General features: G+C 36.9%; 1 pseudogene; it reads right to left on the bottom strand.

Annotated features, from left to right (window-relative positions):
- Positions 1-3,458: 3,458 nt before the first annotated feature.
- LOC114094741 (U6 snRNA-associated Sm-like protein LSm6 pseudogene) lies at positions 3,459-3,688 on the bottom strand (annotated as a pseudogene).
- Positions 3,689-19,320: the final 15,632 nt, after the last annotated feature.

Here is a 19,320-nt window from a genome sequence, read left to right as displayed (position 1 = left end):
CAAAGAAATACAGAGAAAAGAGGGGGTCTTTGTTTTCTTTTTTCTAAAATGCTTATGAACCAGAATAGACTGCCTCACATCTTGGGCTGCATGTTTCAATTAATTTTAAAACCCTGAGCTTTGAGGAACAAAACTGCCAATTCCTTGCCCAGGGAGATGGTTCACTTCGTAGGTATGACCAGCAGACGTGTAGGTATTGCTGAACAAACAGAAGATAGAGTGGAGAGGAGGCAGGGACTCAGATAATTTCTGAGCAGAAATACAGCCAAAATGTGAGAATGTTTATCACAAATCATTAGAATTATGTAAATCAACAAATCTGAAAACACATCATGTTCTGTGTCGAGTAGAGCCATCTTCTATTTTTGAATCAAGAGTATACACCAAAGCAGCATTCATATCAAGTTCTAAATTTAAAAAAAAAAAGATATTTCAAAATCATTTCCAGGAGTTTCAAAAAGTAGACAAATTTTATCAAACTCCTTTATAGATTACATAATTAATATGTTATTACATAATAGGGTTCATGGTGGTAAAAACGTGGTTTTAGTGGTTGAAGTTTATTTTTTAATATTTGTTGAGAAAATCACTTTCTTTAAAATTTATGCTGAAAATCTTATTTCTAATTTGGAAAGGAAAATAATTTTACATTAATTTCCTAGATATTTATCACATGTTTATCAAATAACTACAGGAACTCACTGGAATCAACACTAGTAAAAGTCAGGTATATTCCTTATTCTCAGATAGTTTACAATCTAACAAAGGAACTAAAAACATTCTGAATCTATGATTTTCTCTGTACAAAACAGAATATGATACAAGTGATACAATGAGATTCAGCATTGCAAACGACTAAAACTGACTGAAGGAAAAAGAAAGTTTGGGGAAAGGCAGAATATATTGCCTCACAAACTGTAAATTCCACAGGCATTAGGAGTTCCAGACCCAGCTGGGTCTGGGCATTCAAATCATGTTGTCAGAAATCTGTTTTGGGCTAACTCTTGGCTGCTTTGCCCAGGACTGGCTTAAGTCTCAGCAGGCTCTACTACATGTACACTACTAGTTCCCCACTTATACTCTTCCAGGTTGCCAGCCTCAGAGATAAACAAGCCTTCTCTTAATAGTCCTTGAAACAAACCTGGCTGGTGGCATTGATTTTTTCATTTATTTAACAAATATTTAGTACATACTGAATGTTACAGCATTCTAGACATAGAGAATACTGTAGTGAACAAAACAGAGCTCCTGTCCTCATAGAATTCTTGTTTTGGTAGGTAAAACATACACTAAGTAATTTAAGCAATAACTATGCAAAATTATTTATGATGAGGGACAGAGAAAACTAATGCAGGGTAAGTGACAGCAGCTGTGTCAAGCTGGGCATGGTAGCACATGCCTGTAATTCCAGCAACTCAGGAGGCTAAGACAGGAGGCTCACAAGTTCAAGGCCAGCCTTAGCAAGTTAGTGAGGCTCTAAGCAACTTAGTGAGACCCTGTTTCAAAATAAACAACCAAAAGTGTTTAGGATGTAGCTCAGTGGTAAAGTGCCCCTGGGTTAAATGTCGTACCAAAAAAAAAAAAAAATGCAGCTGTGTCAACTGTATATTCCCAAAGCATTTTATGGGACTGATTAGGTAAGATTGGAACATGTGACCATCTGTATATCAAACACATGCCTTCAATGCCACCTATGTCATTCCAGAGGAGAATATGGAATAAATATCTCTCCAAGAGAAACTCAAGAAGTTTTTACCAGAAGGAAGCATGGCCTCTCAAATGAAGTCCACTGGTTACAAAAGTCAACGTAAAACTTTCTCAGAGGTGCAAGATATTTCATGTGAACTAGGAATTGATAAAAATCATATGGTCTATGTTATAGTTTGGGTGTGATGTGTCCCCCTTCCCCATCCCACCAAAAAGCTCACATGTGAGACAATGCAAGAAGATTCAGAGGTGAAATGATTGGCTTGTGAGAGTCTTAACTCAATCAGTGAATTAATCCCCTGATAGGGATTAACTGAGTGGTAACTGAAGGTGGGTTAGAGTGTGGCTGGAGGAGGTAGACACTGGGGGCATGGCTTTGTGGAGTCTCTCTACTTTGTGATCCTCACATGTGCTACTACCCTATACCACATGTTATCTACTATGATATTCAGCCTCATCAATAGCCCGGAGTAATTGAGCCTCCTGTCCATGGACTGAGACCTAAAACCATGAGCCCTCAAATAAACTTTTCTTCCTCTACAATTTTGCTAGTTGGGTCTTTTAGTCATAGCAGGAAAAAAAAAATTATGGACTAAAACATTCCACATTTGAGTGCCACGTGTGAAATGGCTTATGACAGATAACTAAAATTAAAACAAAGATTAGGAAAGGATGTGGAATGTCAGTAAAGAAATGTGGAACAGAGGAGTCCAGTGTTTGCAGGAGTGTTGCAGCAGTAGCTGATTATGAGATTGTAAATAAAGAGGGAGCGGCACTGGAAAGGTCTTCAAATGTTCGTTTTGTAGGAAAAGGAGACACCAAAAAGTTTAAGAGGGGAATAACATTACCGATATTTACTATAAGAAGGTTAAACTTACCAGTGCACAGAACTGGTTCAGAGGACACAGATATTCCACGGAAACCCCTTGCAATGGTTGAGGTAAGACTTATGGGAATCTGAAATATCATATTGTCAGGATCAAGAAAGATGAAATCAGATATGTTTCTGAAGTTTCCAATCTTTTTCACTGAGAGAATACTGCTAACACTATTAGAATACAAAAAGCAGAGGCAAGAACTGAATTGAACAAAAGGGTTGGCAGGGAATTAGTCACATATTATGTGAAGTCAGAGATTTGGCCAAAACCAAGGTACAGTGTTGTGCATCTCACCAATCTCCAAGATTGAAACATTCAGTTAGGTTTTTGTAACTCTTCTCATTTCTGGAGATTTCATTTGAGTCTTAAGATATAATGTTATCTTTCTCTTGATAAGTCCAGCTCACTCCCCCAAATACCAGACCAGTATTTGGCCACCTACTCTCCCCTTCAGCATAAAGATTTTTCAAATTCAACATCTCTAAAACTGACTTCTAGATATTCCCCTAAACCCATATCTCTTGCAATCATCCTCATCTCACCAAATAGAAACTTCATTCTTCCAGTTGCTCAGAGAAAAAAAAAAAAAAGAAGTTATTCTTCAGTCTTCTTTATTCTTTTTTTTTACTTTTGTCTTTTTTATTATTTTTAGTGCTCTATATACTGACACAGAGGTAAAAGAAAATGATTGAAACTTCAATATAAAAACTCTTTGGAATTCAATCCCACAATCTTATATATCTGTTTTATTCACATGTCAATGAAAAATCACCAACTACGATGAAAACAAGACAACTTATATCATGGAAAAAAGTTCATTAAAAACACATCCAACTATAAAAACAATTGTTTGCTTGGTATCTTCACATATTTTTACTTCTGTCTACTTAAGTACAATACATCATTTCCTTGGGCAAATACATCCCCATATTTATTTATCAGTTGTCCATTTATATATTTTTATGCCTGTTCCAGGGCTATATTCATGTAGCCATCCAGGCAAGCCAAGACTTCTTAATAAACTATTCCAGAATTTAATTTTACCTCATCTGACCATCCATTTGCTTTGAGAAGTCAATTGGTATTTGCTTCTGCAGGCCCATTTGAACAATTTTGAGAGGCAGGAAATCTGAATTTTAACTCCAGCTCTGAGACCTAAATAGTCATGGGACTTGAGTAACTCACCATTCCATCTCTCATGGGTCCAGATTCCTCAAGTCTCTGTAGAGATGCAGATCTCTCTCTCTCTCCTGGTGCCCCAGAAACCTAGCCTCTGTGGACAAACAGTCCTTCATTCTTCTTTCTCTAACACAGTAGAGATAATCCATTATCAAATTCTCTTACATTTTCTATAGTCTATTCTGGTTATTGCATATAAAGTGAATAATAAATATGTGGTCTTTTGTATCTGGCTTCTTTTACTTTGCATTTTTTTCAAGGTTCATACCTATTGTAGCAGGTATTAGAAATTTGTTCCTTATTACTGATAGAATAATACATTTTCTCTTTTTCTCTATCCATTTACCCACTGATGAACGTTTGGGTTATTTCTACATTTTGGCTGTCATAAATAGTGCTGCTGTTAACATTCATACACAAGGTTTCGTTTGAACACCTGTTTTCAATTTTGGGGGAGTATGCACCTCAGAAAGGAATTTCTGGATCATATGGTAATTCTCTGTTTAATTTTTTAGGGAATTGTCAAACTGATTTCCACAGTGCCAAAACAATTTTACAATTCACCACCAACAAAAAACAAAATTGTACATTTTTTTTCCACAACCATGTCAACATTTATTATTTTTCCTTTTTTTTTTTTCTATTGTAGCCATTCAAGTATCCTGGTAGGTGTAAGGTGGTAACTTGTGATGTTTTATTTGGTTTCCTCAATGTCTAATGTTTTTCATGTGCTTGTTGGCTATGTCTATCTTTGAAGAATTGTCTATACAAACACATTGCCCAAATTGAGTTGTTTGTCAGTGTTATGGTCGAGTTGTAAGAATTCTTATATATTCCAAACACTAGACCCTTATCAGATACATAATTTTCAAATATTTTATTCCATCCTTTAGTTTGACTTTTCACTTTCTTGATAATGTTCCTTGATGCATGGAATTTTTTAAATTTTGGTGAAATCCAATTTATCTATTCTACTCTTTTCATTTGTACTTTTGATGTCCATTGTCGAATCCAAGGTTATAAAGATTTACTACTATGGTTTCCAACATTTTAACAGTTTTAACTCTTTAATTTTAGTTCTATAGTCCCTTTTTAGTTATTTTTTATTGTAAATACTGTAAGTAGGAGTAAAGATTCTATATTTTATAAGTAAGTAATTGCATCTTCCATAAGAATATAAGCTCCACCAAATCAAGAAAGAATTTTTTTCAGTACTCTATTGATAGTCTGATAAATAGTGACTTGTACATAGTAGAGGCACACCATTTGTGAAATATATTAATTACTTGGCTAAATAATTTTACAAAGAAAAAGTAGCTGAGATAGTATTTAATTAATATATTATTTGTTTCCTTTTTTATATATCATTTTTTATCTCTGGCAAAAAAATAACTTAATAAATTTCACTATAGTTCTATAGCAATGTCACATAAAAAAATAATCTGTTTGGTTTTTGTTCTGTGATGAGCTAAGACAATTTATTTTTTTTTCAAGTTCCTTTTTCTTCATAAATTGAAAAAAAAACTTATACAATGTGTGGGATTTACTTTTCAAGCAATTTTCATTAAATCACATCTTGATCATTCTGTATCTTAAAGTCTCCTAAGGGATCAACTGGCTGACAATAATCAACATCTGATTAGTCATAAAGAGAAAATATATAATTTTGGAATTTCACTCACTGCAGTTTCTTCATTTGCTGAAACTGTGTCAAATACTGTGCCAGAAACTAATGAATGAAAGCAAAATTTGAGAATAAAAATATACCATCCACTATAGCAAACACTGCTATTGGACAATCAAGCACATAGAGTAACCACATATATTTTGTAATATATGTGGGTTATTCTATGTGGTCATTCCTGCCAGCACCTAGCATCTGTGACAATGAATCCATTTCCTATGGACATTAAGAGCACTTCCCTCTACTCCCCTTGTTCTCTATATCTCTGCACACTTTATTCTGTTTGTGTTCCACAAGGATGCTAAGTCACCCTCTACTATGCTTTTGCCATGTAGTTCCTCTTTCGGTAAAATTAGGGAAGGCAAAAGACTTCTCGACTCTGGTGAGAAAGATGAAGGGGAAATATCCATTTCAGTTCAGTCTCCATGAAAATAGTTTATAACACAAACCAAACCCTTTACTAGGAAGATGGATTATCTTCATTGCATAACTCTTCGGCTATTATGCTACCAAAATATCTTCTCTTTTCTCCCTTCCTAAACTAAGCAAAGAAGAAAGAATCAAAATAACTCTCTCTGGTTGTGAATGACCCAGGACCTCTTTCCTAGGAAAATAGGTTAAGATATCAGAAAATCAGAAAAATCCCACTTTGATAATAATAACAACTTTTACTACTAATAGTGTCTGCCATAATGAATGATAAATCAAGCTCCAGTTTTTTAGCCAAACCAGGACTGACAATCTGGTGGCATAGGTCAGATGAGTCATATTAGTTGGTCACAGCCTATTTTGGCCCTGATGCATTGAGGACAAGATATAGAAGTTGATAAATATTTTAAATAGCCCATGTGGCTAATCTCAGGAGCACAATTGTTGGAGGAAGTTTTTCTGGAGTAAGTAAGAAACAGAAGATGAAACCAAAACCTTACCAGATGGAAATGACTTTTTAAATTATTGCTCCAAATTTAATTTGAGTTTAGTGTAAATACCTATAAAAAAATCTCATTTACCCCCATTTTCTGAGGAAAACCCCAGGGCAATTTTGTTAGCACTAGGTAACTAGCTTACTTAATCAGTGAAAAACCATCTAGACTTCCGCTTTCTGTGCACAATGGAGAAATATAATACATTTGGAAACAAAATGGACTCCCACTCAGAGTAATAAAACTAATCCCTCTTTAATTACTAAAAGCACTATGTAGGCAAATCCAGATGAATCTTGAAAGTTGATCAATAAAATATAAAGAGCTCCAGCTACACAAATTACTAAATTTTCATAGTGGGCAATCTTCTTTCAGAATTAAGAAAACAAAAATTGGCACATAAGTTCAATAAAACTAGGTTACTTCTAGGTATAAAGAATCTTATTCTCTTCTGAACTCAAAAATTACTTTAGGTAAATTTTGCTTTATATTTAGTGAAAGGCGAGTGACTCACCTGAGACAGAGATTCAACCAAGAGATTTATTGGGGGGCTGCCCAAAGGGGAAGAAAACGAGAGGTAGAGAGAAAAGAAGGAGAGGGGGAGGGTAGAGAGAAGAGAGGAAGAAAGAGAAAGAGGTAGAGAGAGGAGAGAAAGAAGAGAAAAGGGAAGAGAGGAAGAGGGCAGAGAGCGTGAACTTGCAAGCTTGGGCTTAAGAAGGGTTGTGTAGGTGATGTGGAGGGTGCTAATTGGCAGGGTGACTCAGGAATGGTGATCGGACACTGTGTACTCCTGGGGATTGTTAGAGAAAACCTGTTTGAATTTGGTGCTCTTTGGCTTGGCGCCCTTCAGAGAGGAAGGGGAGGGGTAAGGGATTTCCTGATGTTCTCGCGAGATGGAAACTTAACTTCGGAGGGGAGTCCCACACACCCAATATTTAGGCCTATATATATATATATATATATATATATATATATATATATATATGGATATATGGAAGTGGAAAACACACACATACACCTACGCTCCTATTCTTTCCAAATTATGTACTCATAATTGATGGAGGACAGGGAATGGGAGGAGTACCTTTCTTTAAAGAGAAAAAGACATTAATTTTATTATGAGGGAGATACAGGGGAAAAATTAATAGCCCTCCTAATGTTTTTTTATGATTCTTTTTTAAAATTTTTTATTTGTTCTTTTTAGTTACACATGACAGTAGAATGTATTTTGACATATTATACAAACATGGAATATAACTTTCCTTTTTTGTGGTAGTATATGATATGGAATTACACTGGTCATATACTCATATATGAACATAAAAGTTACGTCTGGTTCATTCTACTGTCGTTCCCAATCCCATCCCCTTCCCTTATCCCCACTCTGCCCTGTCCAATCTGGTGAACCCCTCCCTCAACCTCACCTCTGCAATTGTGTGTTACATCTGCATATCAGAGGAACATTTTGCCTTTGGTTTGGGGGAAATTGGCTTATTTCACTTTGTGTAATAGTCTCCAGGTCCATCCATTTCAGGCAAATGCCATAATTTCATCCTTCTTTATTAGCCCTCCCAATCTTACCATATAATAGTAACTCTGTCTCCTGTCATTGTAATCATCTATTTCTGGCAAATGTACAGACAATTCAAAGTTCAACTCCCTTTCAAGACATTCTTGTTTCTTTCCAACATGTAAGCTAGGTGTGAGGAGAAGCTGGTCGCACCTCACATCTTTGAGGAAGCAGGCTTTGGTCCCTATGCTCTTCTTCTTTTTTGGTGTCTAATCCCACTAACATTGGGAAGCAGGCAGCCTCTGTCCTCACAGGCTTTGGGACTAATAGGCTCTGAATTTACTCACAGTCTATTCTCTCCCAGGAGAAAAGGAAATGTGATTTCTCACAGAAAACTTGTCTGCCCACCTGCTGTTCAGGACCCCTCTTATTTTCTCATTGGAGTTATACATCTCCTGTGGTTTGGCTAAAATTCCCACTTAATCCCGAATTAACATGTTCCTTCTGGATTCCCCAACTAATGGCACATGGAAATTTTTCAAATCCCTTTCAACTTATATGGAAAGAGGAAAACTCATGACATTTACCTCACACCTCCCTTTGCCCAAACATCCCATGCAGCCACTTCTCTTCTACGAGGAGCAGGGAGTCAACAATGCCATATTCAGACCTGTAGTTGAGCTGGCCACAACATCAGGGGCAAAAATGAGATCGAATATAATTTGACTCACGTGCCTATGAGTTGCCTTGTGCTCACAGGTACACAGTAACCAATCCAGACAGTCTTCTTCCTAGAGTTCCTAAGAAAAAAGGAGGCACAAACTCCACAGTTTTGGGCTTCTATATCTAAAACACACAGTTTTCAACACTTCACCTTCTATAACCACCTTACAGTGCCAAAGCCAAACAGAGTGATTGCAGCCAGGTTTTTAGCTACTTGGGTAATATCTTTTCTCCCCCCAGTTACTTAACATTTTTTCTGTCCCTCCAAAATAAAAGAGCTGCCCCTCTGATACTTGGAAAAGAATGTCACTTAAATCATGATTTATAATGGCCATATATTATAGTTTATATTAAGACACTAAGTTTTACCCCTGCTATGTAAGGAAAACTTTTGAAAGTTCAAAAGTCATTTTATTTTTCAACAAAACTTCATTTATAATATGCTGGTCTCCTTAACATAATAAAATCACATTTGCAACTTAAGCCTTAAAAATATTCTTTATTTTCTATGATTGGCCTGTATACTGAAGGGTTGGTGGAATCATAAGGCAGAAATATTGACGGGATATGAAAAATAAGGTTAATATTTTTAAATTAATAATTCATACTTACACACATACATATTTGGTGATCAAACCCAGGACCAAATCCATGCTAAACATGTCCTCTGTTACCAAGCTCTAGCCCTGGCCCCTATAGAAATATTTTTTAAAAAAATATTTACTGTATCAGACTTTAAACTTCTTAAGAATATGCCCATGACAAATTGATTTTGGTATAAATCAAAGTATATATAGTAGGCATCTAATTATCATTTGAGTGAACCTGTGTATTAAAGAAACATGTTCTTTTTTAATCAAGTCCAGATTCCAACTTTGATAAAGGCTGAGTACAGAAAAAAGCTGCTCCTCAGTTAAATGCTATAATACTGTAATGTGTGCTTCAATAAGAAAAGTATTTGCATAGGAAATTCAAGAGAGTAAAAATCCATGTGAAGTCAAAATAAGAAAAGACACTCTGTGATGCTTAATTATATGTGTCAATATGACTGGGTTAAGCAATGTTCAGACAGTTGGTAAGGCATCATTTCTAGGTATGTCTGTGAAAGTGTTTTTCAGGAGATACTTGCATTTGAATCAGTGGGCTCTTACCAATGAAACTGGGCATCATTCAATCCATTGAGGGCCCATGTAGAACAATAACAACAATAACAACAACAACAGCAAAAAGGTAGAGGAAAGGTGAATTCTATCTTTCACCCACGCTCCTCCCCATTCCCCTCTCTCTCCTTCTCCCTCTCCTTCTTGCTCCTGTGATATTCATCTTCTTTTGCCCTCAGATTTCAGAGCTCCTACTTTGGGGGTCTTCGACCTTGGACTGGGAGAATTACACCACTGTTTTCCATGGTTCTTAGGGCTGCAAACTCAAACTGGGTCACACCACTGGTTTTCCTGGTTCTCCAGTGTGCAGATGGCAGATTATGGGGTTTTTCAACCTTCATATTCATGTGAGCCAATTACCATAATTAACATTCTCATACATATCCTATTGGTTGAGGTTGTCTGGAGAACTCTGACTTATCCACATTCTTACCTAAGATTTGCTGATCCCAGAGCAAAAGCAAAAAAAAAAATGAACAAAACTAAATAAGACAACTATTTATTTTTCCTCTCATAGATTCCAAATAAAGAAGCATGCTTCTCTCTACTTTAGGGGATTCTCAGTTGTAAGTCTTTGCATAGATCTTTGTTACTTATTCTATAGGTCATCTCTTAAATGTTACCTACTCCCAGATCCTTCTATAACCACCTGATACAATATAATCTTTTACTTCTTTCCTCTGACCCCACCACTCTGCCATATCATCCATTTGGACTGTTTTCACATGTCATAGTTTTGCTCATGTGTGTGTGTTACTTGTGTGCTATGCTTTAAGTCTCCCTAAACCCCTATACGTATCATTTACCTGCACAAATGTGTGACCTTAACAGTTTAATATGTCTGTGTCCACAAAAGTCAATCAAAATAGATGGAAAGCCTTAGGAATTAGACTATAAACTTTACAACTGCTAGAAGAAAATGGAGAGTCAATGCTCCATCATATTGGTGCAAGCACTGACTTCTTCAACAACACTCCTAAAGCTCAAGAAATAAAACCAAGAATCAATAAGTGGGATGCTGTCAAATTAAAAATCTTCTGCACAATAAAGGAAACAAGAGTGTAAAGAGAGAGCCTACAGAATGAGAGAAAACTTTGACAGCTGTTCCTCAAACAGATTAATATCAAAATACACAATGAATTCAAAAACACACACATACAAAAAATGGCAAATAAGCAGGGGCTCTGGTTGTAGCTCAGTGGTAGAGTGAGCACTTACCTAGCATGTGTGAGGCACTGGGTTCAATCTTCAGCACCATATAAAAATAAACATAATGAAGGTATTATGTCCATCTAAAAAAAAACTAATAAAATAAAATAAAATAGTAAATAAATCAATAATTGGGTAAGAGAACTAAATAGACATTTCTCAGAAGAAACATAAATGGCCAACAATTATAAAAAAAAAATATGTTCAACATCTCTAGAATCAGTGAAAAAGAAATCCAAACAACACTAATATTTCCTCTCACTTCAGGCAGAATGGCAATTATCTGGAGCAAAAAAAAATAATAATAATAAATGCTCGTGAAGATGTAAGGGAAAAGATACACTTAAATATTATTAGTTGTATGCAAAGTAGTACAACCACTATGGAAAGTAGTACAGAGATTCCTCAGAAAACTAGGAATGGTACCAACCTATGACAGTTATCCCTAACTACCACTCCTCAATATTAATCCAAAAGAAATAAAATCAGCATACTAGAGCAATATAGCCACTTCAATGTTTCTAGCAACATAATTCACAATAGCCAAATTTGGAATCAGACCAGATTTCTTCAATAGATGAATGAATCAAGAAAATGCACTGTGTAAACCAATGGAGTTTTACTCAGCCATAAAGAAGAATGAAATGATGACATTTGCCAGTAAACAGATAGACATGGAGAACATCATGCTAAGTAAAATAAACCAGACTCAGAAAAATCAAGGATCAGATGTTTTCTGTCACCTGTGGAACCTAGAAAAGAATAAGTAAAGAAGGCAGATGGGAGAATCAGCGATCACAAAGATATAAGGAACAGATCCAACATGGCGGCGGTCGGAGAGGCAGCACTTTCGGTACCCCCTCAGTGATGGGGTCGGAGAGACGCATAGATACACTTGGATTCTACCAGCTGAGAATCTCCTAGCAAAATTCCACTGAAGAGAGACCAGCCGGGAGTTACTAGGATTTTTGGAGGTGACAGTTTGCCCCAGACGAGTGAATCCCCGCCACGAGACACAGAGGTCCAGACCCGCCGGCGCTGTCCGCGCGATGTGGCTCGGCCGCCGGCCCGCAGCTACCATGACTGGGCGGCTAGTCTCCGAGACGCAGCTTGGCAGGAAGAGGACTCTAGCCAAGCCTTCATGAAATAGAGAGCCGGGAGCTGAGGCCAACCGGGGACGGACCAGTCCCACCCCTCCCTTCGGACACTCCGGCAAGGAGCCTGGGGCCCACCATAGCAGAGAGGTGACGTCATCGGAGTTCGGCCGACAGAATTCCTTCCCAGCAGAATCCACTTTAGCAGGTGTATGACTCCCACCCCATCCAGATACAAGCAGCCAGGAAACCTCCGGGATCTCTCCGGGGGCGTGTCTGTAGGGAAGCAGAGGAGATTCCCGATCCCCAACCCCCCAGATCACCAGCGGCAACTCCCAAGGTCTTAGCCGCCAGTTTACCACAGCACTGGGGCTTAAATGGGATGCACGGTGGGGCTGCAAGTGTAACTAGATCTTTGGGAAACCGCTTCTGGTGAACAGGACCTGGCTGGCTGGCTGGCAGGAAAAGGGGGGGAGGGGCCGGAGAAGTGAAACGACTCTGGACTAACAGGATTGAGAGACACCCAGGAGCCGCCTTACAGGGATTGCTATCGGCATATAGAGGGCAGAAGTTCGGCTCGGAGGGCACAGCTCCGCCTACTGGAAGAGAAGAAAATGGATCTCTAAGACTTCAATTTTTTTTCTTCTCTCTCTGTTCTTTTCTCCCCTTTTCCTTCTTTCTTTCTTTCCCATTTCAAGTTTTATTGTTCTTTTCATTCTCCTCTAATCTATCTATCTCTCTCTCCTTTTTTCTTTTTAAGAGCACCTTCCTTCCCCTACCCCCCAACTTTCATCCCAAGCATTACATCTTCCATTACACGTAATTATCTAAATGCAAATAGGTGAATGTTTTGAGGCTGTCTATAGGGCTCCTAAATACCTAGCTACTACCAACATCCTGATCCAATCACCTGTTAGTATCCCCCTTCAGTAGAGCAATCTTCTGAAGTAGCCAAGACATACTAACCCTCATACCATCATAGCACCTAGCCTAAACATAAAGTCCTAAGAACACACAGCAAATCACTATATGCATACAGAATCCGGAAGCCTTTTATGAATTGAATGAATCAGCTTTAAAGTACAATAAAGCCCAACATATCTAGGCATAGTCTGCCACCACAAAGGAGAGACATCAGAGATATACAAAACCAAAACAAATTTATATGAGAAAGCAGAAACACAGCAGTCAAACAGAGCTGGGAAGTAACGTGAACAACATGAAAAAACAAGGGAAAAAAGGATTACAAACAATGCAGGACAACTTAAATCTACAGGAGGACCTAGAAGCATCAGAAACATGGACAGGGAAAGAACTCAAGGCATACCTAACTCAGATGGAACGGAATATTAGAGAAGACATGAGACAGCAAGTCCAAGCAATGAAAGTATATTTTGAAAACGAGTTAAACAAATTCAAATGGCAAAGACCAAGCTTTACCAGGAGATAGAGATTTAAAAAAAAATCAAACAGTAATCTTAGAAATGCAGGAAACCATAAACCAAATTAAAAACTCAAACGAGAATATTACAAACAGACTAGATCAAGTAGAAATCAGAACATCAGATAATGAAGACAAAGTTTATCAACTTGAAAAGAATATAGTCAACACAGAAAGAATGCTTAAATCTCACAAGCAATCTATCCAAGAGATATGGGATGTCATAAAAAAACCAAACTTGAGAGTCATTGGGATAGAAGAAGGTATAGAGGTTCAAACTAAAGGAATGGGCAACCTATTAAATGAAATAATCCTAGAAAACTTCCCAGAGATGAAAGATGGAATGGATTGCCAAATCCTCGAAGCCTACAGGACACCAAACATTCAAAACCGTAATAGACCAACTCCAAGACATATAATTATGAAGATAGCCAACATACAGAACAAGGAGAGAATATTAAAAGCTACGAGAGAAAGGAGGCAGATTACATTCAGGGGTAAACCAATTAGGTTAACGACTGATTTTTCATCACAGACTTTGAAAGCGAGAAGATCCTGGAACAACGTATTTCAAACGCTGAAAAATAATGGATTCCAACCAAGAATACTGTATCCAGAAAAAGTAAGCTTCAGATTTGACGATGAAATTAAAATCTTTCATGATAAACAAAAGCTAAAAGATTTCGCAGCCAGAAAACCAGCACTGCAAAGCATTTTGAGCAAAATACTACAAGAAGAGGAATTGAAAAATAGCGCCCAAAACTAACAGTGGGAGGTATCTCAGTAAAGGGGGAGAAAAATAACCAAAGAGGAAAAACTAGCCAAACTAAAATAAATAAATAAATAAACATGACTGGAAGTACAAACCATATTTCAATTGTAACCTTAAATGTTAATGGCTTAAATTCACCAATCAAGAGACACAGGCTAGTAACCTGGATTAAAAAAACAAATCCAACAATATGCTGCCTTCAGGAGACTCATATGATAGGAAAAGACATACACAGGCTGAAGGTGAAAGGTTGGGAAAAATCATACCACTCACATGGCCCTCGGAAGCAAGCAGGAGTGGCCATACTCATATCGAATAAAATCAACTTCAAACCTAAGTTAATCAAAAGGGATAAAGGACACTACATACTGTTAAAAGGAAACATCCACCAACAAGACATAACAATTATCAATTTGTATGCACCAAACACTGGTGCTGCAACGTTCATAAAACAAACTCTCCTCAAGTTCAAGAGTCAAATAGACCACAACACAATAATTATGGGTGACTTCAACACACCACTCTCGCTATGAGACAGATCCTCTAGACAAAAGCTGAATAAAGAAACTATAGAACTCAATAACACGATCAATTACCTAGACTTAACAGACATATATAGAATATATCAATCATCATCAAGTGGATACACTTTCTTCTCAGTAGCACATGGATCCTACTCAAAGATAGACCATATATTATGTCATAGGGCAACTCTTAGTAAATATAAAGGTGTGGAGAGAATACCATGACCATATCTGATCATAATGGAATGAAACTGGAAATCAATGATAAAAGAAGGAAGGAAAAATCCAGCATCACCTGGAAAATGAACAATATGTTACTGAATGATCAAGGGGTTACAGAAGACATAAAGGAGGAAATCAAAAAATTCTTAGAGATAAGTGACAATACAGACACAACATACCGGAATCTATGGGACACAGTGAAAGCAGTTTTAAGAGGGAAATTCATTTTCTGGAGTTCATTCCTCAAAAAAAGAAAAAAACAACAAATAAATGAGCTCACACTACATCTCAAAACCCTAGAAAAGGAAGAGCAAAACAACAGCAAATGTAGTAGAAGACAAGAAATAATTAAAATCAGAGCAGAAATCAATGAAATTGAAACAAAAAAAAAAACATTGAAAAAATTGATAAAACTAAAAGTTGGTTCTTTGAAAAAATAAATAAGATCGACAGACCCTTAGCCATGCTAACGAAGAGGAGAGAGAACTCAAATTACTAACATACGGGATGAAAAAGGCAATATCACAACGGACACTACAGAAATACAGAAGATAATTAGAAAGTATTTTGAAACCCTATATTCCAATAAAATAGAAGATAGTGAAGATATTGATAAATTTCTTTTTTTTTTTTTTTTTTTTTTTTTATTATTTCTGATTTATTTATTTATTTATCTATTTTGAGGTACTGAAAGTTGAATCCAGTGGTGTTTTTTTTTTTTTTTTTTTAACTTAGATTTATTTTATTTTATTTTATTTTATTTTTTTTTTTAATTTTTATTGTGGGTTGTTCAAAACATTACAAATTTCTTGACATATCATATTCCACACTTTGATTCAAGAGGGTTATGAACTCCCACCTTCACCCCATACACAGATTGCAGAATCACATCAGTTACACATCCATTGATTTACAAATTGCCATACTAGTGTCTGTTGTGCTCCGCTGCCTTTCCCATCCTCCACCCTCCCCCCTCCCCACCTCTCCCCTCCCCTCCCCTCCTCTCTCTCTACCTCCTCCACTGTATAACCCTGAGGGTCTCCTTCCATTACCATGCAATTTCCCTTCTCTCTCCCTTTCCCTCCCACCTCTCATCCCTGTTAAATGTTAATCTTCTTCTCCTGTTCTTCGTCCCTACACTGTTCTTAGTTACTCTCTTTATATCAAAGAAGACATTTGGCATTTGTTTTTTAGGGATTGGCTAGCTTCACTTAGAATAATCTGCTCTAATGCCATCCATTTCCCTGTAAATTCTATGATTTTGTCATTTTTTAATGCAGAGTAATACTCCATTGTGTATAAATGCCACATTTTTTTTATCCATTCGTCTATTGAAGGGCATCTAGGTTGGTTCCACAGTCTTGCTATTGTGAACTGTGCTGCTATGAACATCGATGTAGCAGTGTCCCTGTAGCAGGCTCTTTTTAGGTCTTTAGGGAATAGACCAAGAAGGGGAATAGTTGGGTCAAATGGTGGCTCCATTCCCAGCTTTCCAAGAAATCTCCATACTGCTTTCCAAATTGGCTGCACCAATCTGCAGTCCCACCAGCAATGTACAAGTGTACCCTTTTCCCCACATCCTCGCCAGCACTTGTTGTTGTTTGACTTCCTAATGGCTGCCAATCTTACTGGAGTGAGATGGTATCTTAGGGTGGTTTTGATTTGCATTTCTCTGACAGCTAGAGATGTTGAGCATTTTTTCATGTACTTGTTGATTGACTGTATGTCCTCCTCTGAGAAGTGTCTGTTCAGGTCCTTGGCCCATTTGTTGATTGGGTTGTTTGTTTTCTTATTGTCTAATTTTTTGAGTTCTTTGTATACTCTGGATATTAGGGCTCTATCTGAAGTGTGAGGAGTAAAGATTTGTTCCCAGGGTGTAGGCTCCCTATTTACCTCTCTTATTGTTTCTTTTGCTGAGAAAAAACTTTTTAGTTTGAGTAAGTCCCATTTGTTGATTCTAGTTATTAACTTTTGTGCTATGGGTGTCCTATTGAGGAATTTGGAGCCCGACCCCACAGTATGTAGATCGTAGCCAACTTTTTCTTCTATCAGACGCCGTGTCTCTGATTTGATATCAAGCTCCTTGATCCATTTTGAATTCACTTTTGTGCATGGCGAGAGAAAGGGATTCAGTTTCATTTTGTTGCATATGGATTTCCAGTTTTCCCAGCACCATTTGTTGAAGATGCTATCCTTCCTCCATTGCATGCTTTTAGCCCCTTTATCAAATATAAGATAGTTGTAGTTTTGTGGATTGGTTTCTGTGTCCTCTATTCTGTACCATTGGTCCACCCGCCTGTTTTGGTACCAGTACCATGCTGTTTTTGTTATTATTGCTCTGTAGTATAGTTTGAAGTCTGGTATCGCTATACCGCCTGATTCACACTTCCTGCTTAGCATTGTTTTTGCTATTCTGGGTCTTTTATTTTTCCATATGAATTTCATGATTGCTTTCTCTATTTCTACAAGAAATGCCATTGGGATTTTGATTGGCATTGCATTAAACCTATAGAGAACTTTTGGTAATATCGCCATTTTGATGATGTTAGTTCTGCCTATCCATGAACAGGGTATATTTTTCCATCTTCTAAGATCTTCTTCTATTTCTCTCTTTAGGGTTCTGTAGTTTTCATTGTATAAGTCTTTCACCTCTTTTGTTAGGTTGATTCCCAAGTATTTTATTTTTTTGAAGATATTTTGAATGGAGTGGTTGTCCTCATTTCCATTTCAGAGGATTTGTCGCTGATATACAGGAATGCCTTTGATTTATGCGTGTTGATTTTATATCCTGCCACTTTGCTGAATTCATTTATTAGCTCTAATAGTTTCTTTGTAGAGCCTTTTGGGTCTGCTAGGTATAGAATCATATCATCTGCAAATAGTGATAATTTAAGTTCTTCTTTTCCTATTTTTATGCCTTTAATTTCTTTCGTCTGTCTAATTGCTCTGGCCAGTGTTTCGAGAACTATGTTGAACAGAAGTGGAGAGAGAGGGCATCCCTGTCTAGTTCCAGATTTTAGAGGGAATGCCTTCAGTTTTTCTCCATTCAGAATGATGCTAGCCTGAGGCTTAGCATAGATTGCTTTTACAATATTGAGGTATGTTCCTGTTATCCCAAGTTTTTCTAGAGTTTTGAACATAAAGGGATGCTGTACTTTGTCAAATGCTTTTTCCGCATCTATCGAGATGATCATATGGTTCTTATTTTTAAGTCTATTGATGTGGTGAATAACATTTATTGATTTCCGTATATTGAACCAGCCTTGCATCCCTGGGATGAATCCTACTTGATCATGGTGTACAATTTTTTGATATGTTTTTGTATCCGATTCGCCAGAATTTTATTGAGGATTTTTGCATCTAGGTTCATTAGAGATATTGGTCTGTAGTTTTCTTTCTTTGAAGTGTCTTTGTCTGGTTTAGGTATCAGGGTGATGTTGGCCTCATAGAATGAATTTGGAAGTTCTCCCTCCTTTTCTATTTCCTGAAGTAGCTTGAAAAGTATTGGTATTAGTTCTTCTTTAAAGGTTTTGTAAAATTCTGCTGTATACCCATCTGGACCTGGGCTTTTCTTAGTTGGAAGTCTTTTTATGGTTTCTTCTATTTCCTCAATTGATATTGGTCTGTTTAGGTTTTCTATATCCTCCTGACTCAATCTGGGCAGATCATATGACTTAAGAAATTTATCTATGCCTTCACTATCTTCTAATTTGTTGGAGTATAAGGATTCAAAATAGTTTTTGATTATCTTCTGTATTTCTGAAGTGTCTGTTGTGATATTGCCTTTTTCATCCCGTATGCTAGTAATTTGAGTTCTCTCTCTTCTTCTCTTCGCTAGCATCGCTAAGGGTCTGTCGATTTTGTTTATTTTTTCAAAGAACCAACTTTTAGTTTTGTCAATTTTTTCAATTGTTTCTTTTGTTTCGATTTCATTAATTTCAGCTCTGATTTTAATTATTTCTTGCCTTCTACTTCTTTTGCTGTTGTTTTGCTCTTCTTTTTCAAGGATTTTGAGATGAAGTATGAGATCATTTATTTGTTGGTTTTTTCTTTTTTTAAGGAATGAACTCCAAGCAATGAATTTTCCTCTTAGAACTGCTTTCAATGTGTCCCATAGATTCCGATATGTTGTGTCTGTGTTTTCATTTATCTCTAAGAATTTTTTAATTTCCTTCTTGATGTCTTCTATAACCCATTGATCATTCAGTAACCTATTGTTCATTCTCCAAGTGATGTATGCTTTTTCCTTCCTTCTTTTATCGTTGATTTTCAGTTTCATTCCATTATGATCAGA

Source organism: Marmota flaviventris, chromosome 11 (genome assembly GCF_047511675.1).
Source record: "Marmota flaviventris isolate mMarFla1 chromosome 11, mMarFla1.hap1, whole genome shotgun sequence".
NCBI lineage: Eukaryota > Metazoa > Chordata > Mammalia > Rodentia > Sciuridae > Marmota > Marmota flaviventris.
This window is presented reverse-complemented; position numbering and strand designations above follow the sequence as displayed.